General features: G+C 31.5%; 1 pseudogene; it reads right to left on the bottom strand.

The window, feature by feature from the left end:
- Positions 1-75: 75 nt before the first annotated feature.
- Positions 76-1,608, bottom strand: LOC102628552 (serine carboxypeptidase-like 50; annotated as a pseudogene).
- Between the last annotated feature and the right edge of the window lie 7,999 nt (positions 1,609-9,607).

Consider the following 9,607-nt stretch of genomic DNA (forward strand, 5'->3'; position numbering starts at 1 on the left):
TAGTCATTTTGTATTACCACAGTACCTTTCACGCCAATAATACTTATACACATAAGGAGTTCACAGGATATAAAGTGAAACTGAATCAAGGAAAGCTACTGCGTCTGAGAAGAAAGAAAGAGATTTATTAAGAACAGCCTTCAAGAGATGGGGGCGGCATTTGCTAATGGCATATAACAATTGTAAGTAAAGCATCAAAGTTAATTCAGTGGAATAGATACATAACATTAATATTAAATCAAAGGCTTCAATTCTCTTTACGATTTGCAAACAAACCCTTGTCAAGAACCCAATCTTCAATCATTGTCTGAGAAATCAGTGGCTGGTCTGCTGGCATGAGATGGCCAGCACCCAAAACAACAGCGTTGCTTAAGTTGCCAAATTTCTGCACATACCCAGCAAGCGCTTGCTTGACTCTCCAAGCTTTCCTCTCAGCCATCAGGAAACTCTCAATGCCTTCCCACTTCAATGTATTCATCCAAGACTCAGTTGAGGCTACACCATCCCTCAGATCTTAATCCCTTGGTACAACAAATCCTTGGTGTTTTTCACCAAGAACTCTACCATGAATTTGACACTTTTCATCAGATCTTCATGCAATGCTTTCATAAAAACATTACTACAGACATCAAAAGTTATAGTGTCTTTAGCTCCAAAGGCCTTTTTAACCTCGTCCATCCTCAAAAGACTAGTCACCAAACTAGTTGCATAAGGATCTTTTCTAGTGAAATCAAACAATTCGGCTAGACCTGTCGTGTTTTGCAACAAATTCAAGACCCCATTTCTTGCATTGGTTGCCTTACTCCAACTCCCCATTTTAACTAGCCTGATTGCCTTCCGTTGAGCTTTCTCCAATTCAACTCTTTGCCTGCCATTGATCAAACCTATAAAGTATGCATTCAGAGCATGAACAGCAACTTGACTTACAGGGTCTGTTAACCCATTACCTATAGCAACACCATGCAATTTCTCTCTTTTTGACACTGGCACACGCTTATTTTGCTTCAATATGTGATAACCAATTGAAGGAATGTACTTTCCTGCATAACTCTCTCCAGTGACATAAATTGGTCGGTTCTTAAACAAAGGGTCCGAATCAATAAACCCATTAATGGCAGCGAAAAGGTGCTTAGCAACGGAAGATTGATTTCTTGGTATTTCATCATTAGTGACAACAAAACTAAGACCAGTTCCAATGGGATTGTCGAGAAAAACAATGCCAAAAATGCGGTTCCAAGAACCCAAATTGGGTTCAAGGGCAAGTTGTTGTTGGGTGGTGTTAGGCCTGTGGGTAACACGCCAAGGACCAACTTCAAGAAAATTACCCAGCATGGAAGAGCAGCCAGGGCCACCCTGGAGCCAAAGGAGAAGCGGGGTTTGGGAGAGGGGTGAAGTGGGTGTTTGCGCTTCATAAAAAGCATAAAAGATGGCTGAGCCCGTTGCGGGGCTTACCGGCAGGTAACCGGATCTTGTGGGAAAGGCTTCTTTCGGGACAACTGAAAGCGATGATGATGATGATGATATTGATATGGAGGATGAAGTGTTAATATGACGGAGGAATAAGGAGAAGAAGAAGAAGAGCAAGTACACGGTGGCTGTCGACTTCATTTTGGTTAATTTCGGAGTGGATGGTGCTTCAGTTTTGCTTATATTATGTATATATAGTTAAGAACTGAAATTATAGTGTTTGGATGCCGAGAAAATATGAGAAAACGGAGAAAATAAAGAATGATTATTATTTTGTATTTGTTGATTATAAGCATATATACATATACTGAGATCTAAAGAATTTGAGAATGTTGTAAAGACACTATAAGATTAAGATTACTCTGATTTCGCAGGGCTTAACAATTGGACTAAAGTTTCAAAGAAATCTACACCTGAAGTCTGATGAAAACCCTTGGCAACAAGTTTAGCTCTGTACTTGGATATGCTACTATTAAGGTTATACTTGATTCTGAACACCCATTTATTACCAATAATTTTATGTGCAGCTTCTTTAGAAACCAAAACCTAGGTTTGATTTTCTTGTAAAGCATCAAACGCAGCCTGCATTGCTTCTTTCCATTTTAGATCATGTAAAACATTTTGACAGATGCTAGTTCAAGGTCTTGAGAAACAATTAAATAGGTCTTAGGCTTAAACACACCAGCTTTAGACTTTGCAACCATTGAATGAATGTTTTAGCATGTGGAGGTGATTGTTGAGGTGGAGTAGGTTGAGCTGCTGTAAAGGATGTGTTTGGGGTGTGTTGAGCAGGTGATGTAGTATGTTGAATAAGAACAGAAGGTGAAAGTAAGATATTTGAATTAGTTCCTACACTTGAAACAAAAGTATTGATAGAAGAATATATATGCAGAGCTGCTGTCTTGAATGATTGACATATTAGGAACAACTATGATAGAATTACAAGACTGTGAAATAAGAGATGCAGAAGCATAGACTTGTGAAAAGGAAAGAGTTGAGGAAATGGAAACTCAGATTCATTAAATTGTACATGCCTACTAATGTAGGTTTTTCTGATAGGTAACAAGCATGTGTAATCTTTGTGAATTGGACTATAACCAATCATGCATAAATTTGGTTAAATTTCAATTTATTCCTTTATTTCTTTTTTTTATTGTTCCACCTCACATTTTTATTAAATAAAGACGATAAATATTGCCATATATGCATGATAACTAACTAACTAAACTAGAAAATTTTCAGTCAAGAATTCTAAACTTTGTTAAAGTTCGAAAAAAATTATTACACCATATTATGCAATATTATAATACTATTATACTATTACACCATTTGGTCTAATAGGTTTTCCAATTTTAACAAAGTCTGTGATCTTAGATCAAATAAGCAATCCTAACTAAAATAACCAATTAACTGACGTTAAACATATTTATATCATTTGCGCACAATGTAATAGTTACAATGCTAGGCAAATTTATATGTCATAATCTCAATGGTTTTTGCCACAGGGTTTTCTTCCACGTATACATTATTAAATGCCATAATGGCCAACAGAATGTAATCTTATTAGAATTTGAAAACTACCGAATGTAGACCTCTCCTATGATAGGAAATTAGGACTGTCATGAGAGACTTATGAAAAAGATTTTGATAGTGATAACCTATTTGGGTCAAGAGTACTTTCTATATTTATAAAGATTTGCGAAGGTTAATTGATGGCACTGATATTTCTTGATTTCAATAATTTTTTATTATTTGTCAACGCGAGCAACATTTTTTTTTCTTTTTCTTTTTTTATATTTTTATTTGAGTCCCTATGAAATACTATTATACATGCACGAAACAAATTGCAATTAATTTGAAGAACATAAGTGAACCCATGAAAATCTATGGAAGAAAATAAGAACTACTAGGCCCATTAAATTCCGTGCAGCCCTTGGGTAGGTTTCGGGCTAAATGATCCAAATTTGATAGTATAAAAATATGCAAGTCGTAAGCACAATGATGAGAACTCATGCCCCCAACATTTATTGTGCGTTTTATTTTCTGAATTGGAGAATCCGAAATTGGACTGAAAATCATTGATAATATTTACTTGATAAATTAGAAGTGAGAATAGGAATGAAATATGTGGAGTCCACGTATTTTTTTGGATTAAGGACCGAGAACTTATTTCCTATGAAAGTTTTCATTCCTTAAACTCCTCATTTTACCCTCATCCAAATTTTATAATTCTAAATTTGTCCTTAATTATAATATTATTATATTATATTATTATTATTGTTATTATTCTTAAGTTTTCTGTAGTATAGTAAAAATAATAATAACAATAATAATGATCATAGTAGTAGTAGTAGTAGTAATAATAATAATAATAATAATAATAATAATAATAATAATAATAATAATAATAATAATAATAATAATAATAATAATAATTTTATCAATATTAATAATCATTATTATTAGTAGTATTGTTGTTGTTGTTATGAATAATAAAAATCATAATTATTATGATAAATAATAACAATAATCAATTAAGATTATTTTAATAACTTAGAACAATTCATTTCGAATATAAGACAAAATAAATACATTAATAACAATACAGTTCAATCTAATTTACATTCAAATAGGTAAAATAAATAATATATTATGATTCTCATTTCTCATTCTAATTTTAGCCCATTACAGTTTCAGTCCATCATAATTTTGTCCATTTCCGATTACTGATTAGTAAACGATTATTAAGGTATGACCTTAAGTCCCAATGTAAGTAATATTCCGAATGTTTATGATTGAAAAAAAAAAGCACATTTCAATTTTTTTTATTTTTTTTTAAAGAAAGAGCTTTGAAATTTCACTTTCATGTGCCTCATTTGGCTCATCGTACCTAAAGCAAGAACAGAGAAAATGCCTTTCTATTTTTAGTTAATTTCAGTTGGCTATGACTGGGAATTTAATCAGTCCATTTGCGCCACACAATTGCATATTTGTATTATGTTCGTTAGCGCCATCAAATCAGCAGCAGTAAAATTTATGTCTTCTTCGTTAATTGCTATTGATTTTGAAACGTTTTTTTTTTAATTTTTCAATCTTTTAAGTTTGCAAGAGTCATTACTGTATATGATTTTTTTGATTGAAGATTCCAGAGAACAAATGCATTGAGAATTGATTATTGCCATTTTTGCTAATAATTTATTTTTTATTTTCATTGACTGCAAGCACTTAAAAAATGTTCCTCGCACAAAATTCCTTTGTATAAGCACTTTCGAATTAACCACTAACTAGGGCTATGAAGAATAAAGATGTGCATGTTTTTATATATAAAAGTGCAACGGGCATGGCAATGGCATCTAAAGCACAGAAACAGACAGACATGAATTGCTTCTGTATCTTAAAAGAAATACACGTTCTACAAAATTAATTGTTGCATTAATGAAATAAATAAACATGCATAAGCATAATCATTACCTCAAGAGGATTTATTTTATTTTGTTTTTTCTTTTGTCAAAAAAGTAAGAATTTCCAGAACATGAACTGCAGATGGACATAATTAAACTTAATTGTATATATGTATAAATTTCTGGCATAGTCAGTACTGGTTGGTGATAGACCCGAATCATCATCTTATAAAAAGTGCTAGTTATTTAGCCTCAATTATTTCTTAAGAACGTACGTGAAGAATCTTTCTTTTCTTTTCTTTTCTTTTCTTTCTACACTATAGCTAGTTTTATTCACCGTCACTTTTTCAATGATCAATTGGGTGCAACTTGGCCTGGAATCTTTCCATTTCAATCGTGTGATGCATAATATCTCGTACAAAAAGAAAGGATCTAAAACCGTATTTCCTCATTTCTTAATCATGCTTAAAAAACGGAGGATAATTATGCCCCTCCAAATTGAAGATTCTTTATCGGTGCTTAAAGAGAAGATATTAGAGAGAAATGAATATTACATTGTAAAAGTTTGATGCAAGCAAGAGCATCGTATTAATTTTCTGGTAATTAAATGTGCTTATTATTATGTTTGGTTGAGAGATAGAGAACAAAAACATACATATGTTAGAAATATGAGTAATACACCAAAGAGGGGACTCAAGCAGCGAACAACAACAAAGAGGAAAATAATTAAAGATCTGATAGCGCTATCCTTGAAACCAAGGGTTGATAACCTGGTGCAAGAAGATCAAACTAAGACGGGTTTGATATCTAGGATAAAATGACTACTATCAATGGCTATACTCTAAGCATAATAAACCTCAACGGTACAAAGGAAATAAAGGATGAAGAAAATTGAATAAAACTGAGAGCTTAAGAATGGGCTCCTCTTTTGGTTTGGTTTAGAGTGCGTGGATCTCTACTTAAAGAGCTTGCCATGCCACCATGCCATATTTGGTTTGTACTCACTTTCTTAGCAACGTGGGATATTGATATTTCGAAATTTTATAAATTTTATCTCCCATATCAAGAATATATATATATATATATATGACAAAAATAAAATAGAGAATAATTATAGATGAACAGCAATATATATGTGATAATAATCTTTAAAAGTTCGTGGGAGTTCTAATGAGCCAAAAATCTTTATTGAAGAGGTTTATGCATAGAGCGACCCGGCCATTTTTAGTGCCAATAATATTTGTTTTATGTTCTCTATAGATACAGTAGTATTTTCACTTTGTTACCTAGATCAATGCAATACCCTCAATCACACTTTGAACTTTAATACGCGCTAATAACTTCTTGATTACTTCACCAATATGAATTCCATTATATATGCATACTAACCTTTGTGAATGCCAATAGGCCAAGAATAGAAAAGGTTAAAATACAAATATAGTGTAGATCACAAAGAGAAACCTAAGAGAACTAGGGATTACAATTTTTGAGTTGAATGTCTCCTTTGGACTTAGATTTTACATATTTACATATTCTATATGGATATTTTATATTATTTCAAAATTTTAGTTAGTATTTAAAGGTGCCAGACGTGGTTGGATAAGTTGTTTTTGTCTTTCCATTAGCAACATTAATAAAGAAATTCCCTTCTTTTACGAACAAAATAAGGTGGGATCAAGAGTTTAAACGTTATCTTGTTTTCGAGAAGCACATCCCTTATGAGAATAAAAAATTTCGTACCTATGCACAATAATCAAGAAAATTTGATAAAAACGATTAAACAACTTTACCCCAGCCCAATTTTTCTATCTTTTATTTTATAAAAAGAAAAATAAGAAAAATAAGGGGGTCACTGAGCGCTCATAAAATGGTCCCCATTGTGAGCTTAATTTAGATAATAATCTAGTACAATAAAGCCAAATGATATATTATGGTCCCCGTGAACTTAATTATTTTTGGGGATAGAAGGTACAAAATAGAATTGATAAAATATAAATTTGCTTGGCAGTAATTTGGGGACCACCATAAAATAAGCTTCTGCAGCTTAAATAACGTTGTATATATAAGCCACTAAACATCCCGTTAACCAAAAATAAATCATATATAATTTCTATAGTACTAGGATGGACCACTGAATTATATGCTTCATTGCCGTAACCATTATTTAATAAAACACATGGGGTGTGTCCATTTTCCAATAGAAGCTGCTAACAAAATTGATTTCGATTAGGGATGGCAATGGAGAGGGGAGAGGAGGGGACCAATTTCCTTGTACCTATCCCCGATATTTTACGTATGTCCCCATCCTCTTCCCGTCCCCGTTAGAATTACTTGAGAGAATCCTCATCCTCTCCCCGAATAATAACAGGGGATCCCCGAGGGTCCCCGATCCCCGAATAACTAATACATTTTTTTATTTTAGATTTTGAGTTAATCATATTAAAATAAAAAATTCAAATAAAAGTAAAGTTCGAAATATATCTTACATTAATATCCATTACAAAAGTCACATACATTAAATTAGTAAGTAACGTAGAATGCAAAGGATACAAACTTCTTTTACAAACTATCATGAACAAATTAATAGTCTAATACAAAATTGTTACAAATAAAATCGAATTTAGATTCAAAATTAACTTTTTCAATGGTGGTGTGGGCACTTTATAAATGTGGACTATAAACACAATAGTTAAATCGGAGCAAATTAATAGCAAATATTAGATTAGATTAGATTAGAGTAGATATTAAAATTGTGATTCGCTGTGGGCAATTATAACATCTAAAAATAAATAAAAAATAGATTTAAGTTTAAAATATTTAAAGAATATTAAAATTAAAAAATTTTGGGTTAATAGAATCTACTCGCTCTTTTTAATGTCCTAAATAAAAATTTAGGACTTTAATTAGTTAATTAGGCCTAAAAGTTTAATAATATAAATATTTTGATATTTTTTATTTTTACAAATATTTATAATTTTATAATTTATTTACTAGTAATTTAAAAAAAATAAATTAAATTAAAAATTAAAATGGGGAAATGGGTAGGGGATGGGGATTCCACCTCATCCCCGTCCCCTCCCCGAATAAGAAATTGGGTAAAAAAATTTTCCCGTCCCCTCCCCGAATAAGAAATTGGGTATGAAATTATCCCCGTACCCTCCCCGAATGGGAAAAATCCCCAAGGGTACCCGTCCCCGTGGGAATTTTTGCCATCCCTAAATTTCGATCCTATATATAAGAAATAAATCATTTTGGCCAGCAACCTATTTTGATATAAATTTATTGGATTTATTATTACAAGGTTTCATTTGCAGATTTTGATGATTTTGTGAATATATTTGATAACCCGTTATCAAATTGCATCTCTTAAATTGATTTGGAATTCCATCTTGTGGATGTTGGGATCCCATCTTGAATTCATCATTTCTTTATTATTTCAAAAGGAAAACGAATGATTTTTTTTTTCCTTAAAAGAAAAAAAAAAAAAAAGGAAAGATCCACCCATCTCCATTCCATTTAATATATAAGATTTGTTTGCCTTCACAATTCATATACCTACTCATTTAGGATATTTACTTTTGCATCTCAGATGATGTGTACATCGTCAATTACTTGTTGTCATCCATACATCGTTAATGTACTTTATTATTAATAATTAACATCACTCAATCAACAAATAACATAAAAGATGTCATATCAATTAGATTATAAACTAAATAATTTTTTTTTAATCTTTTCTTTGAAGTATCAACTATATACATTCGTGCGCGCACGCACACATACATGGGAGGGTGGAGAGAGCTCCTTGTAAGGAAATTTTTTATTTTAAAAAATTGCTAAACAACTTTTACAATGTTGTGGAACCTTTTATAGCATTGTAAAAAATGTGAAAAAATACATTTATAGTGTTGTAACAAATTTGACAATATTGTGAAATTATATTTACAACATTTAAAAAGTTTCACAGCATTGTGAAAGTTAATCATCATCTTATAAACTACAAGATTTTCTTACAAGAAAAATTTCGATATATTTATATAAAGTGATTGTGATTTATGTGGATAGGATCGAGTTAAACTTTCACTTATATGGTTCTTTTTTTTTTTAATTCGTATTCCACACGTTAGTGATTTGGAAGGTCGATCGACACATATCATGCATCCTTTTTTAATTATATCCGTGAAATCTGCCTTGTATTATATAACTAAAGATGAAACTGAACAACCGGTATATATTAAATAAATCTTTGCACACCTCCGAAAATTCAAAAAGCAATAAATAGAAGTATTCCACAAACACGTTTAATAATTGTCAGCTCAAGTGAAGCTAGCCGTTCCTTAATCGTATGAAAGCTAGGATAACCATTGGTACTTCATTTTCATGATTATGATGTTTTAATTATTTTATTTTTATTCTTGTTTTTAGGTTTGATTTTACCTTTAATTTAAATAATAAATTAATGCATCATATGAATCACCATCACAAAGCTTTGTCATGCTGGTCCAATAATGGAAAAAGGGGACCAAAATGGACGTCTGGTTTTGTCAAACTAATTCAGCTCAAAATTTTTATATGAAATCATGGCTGTTTGTGATAAACTGTTGTTTATCTATAATTAAACACGACTTGCATGGATGAAACCAAAATGTCGTAAGCTGTAATTAAACATGTCAAGACAAAGAAAATCTCCCATTCTAATTTTATAGTTAAGATCCGTGCTAAGATTTTTTGCTTGATTT

This window comes from Citrus sinensis, chromosome 6 (genome assembly GCF_022201045.2).
Source record: "Citrus sinensis cultivar Valencia sweet orange chromosome 6, DVS_A1.0, whole genome shotgun sequence".
NCBI classification, from domain to species: Eukaryota; Viridiplantae; Streptophyta; class Magnoliopsida; order Sapindales; family Rutaceae; genus Citrus; species Citrus sinensis.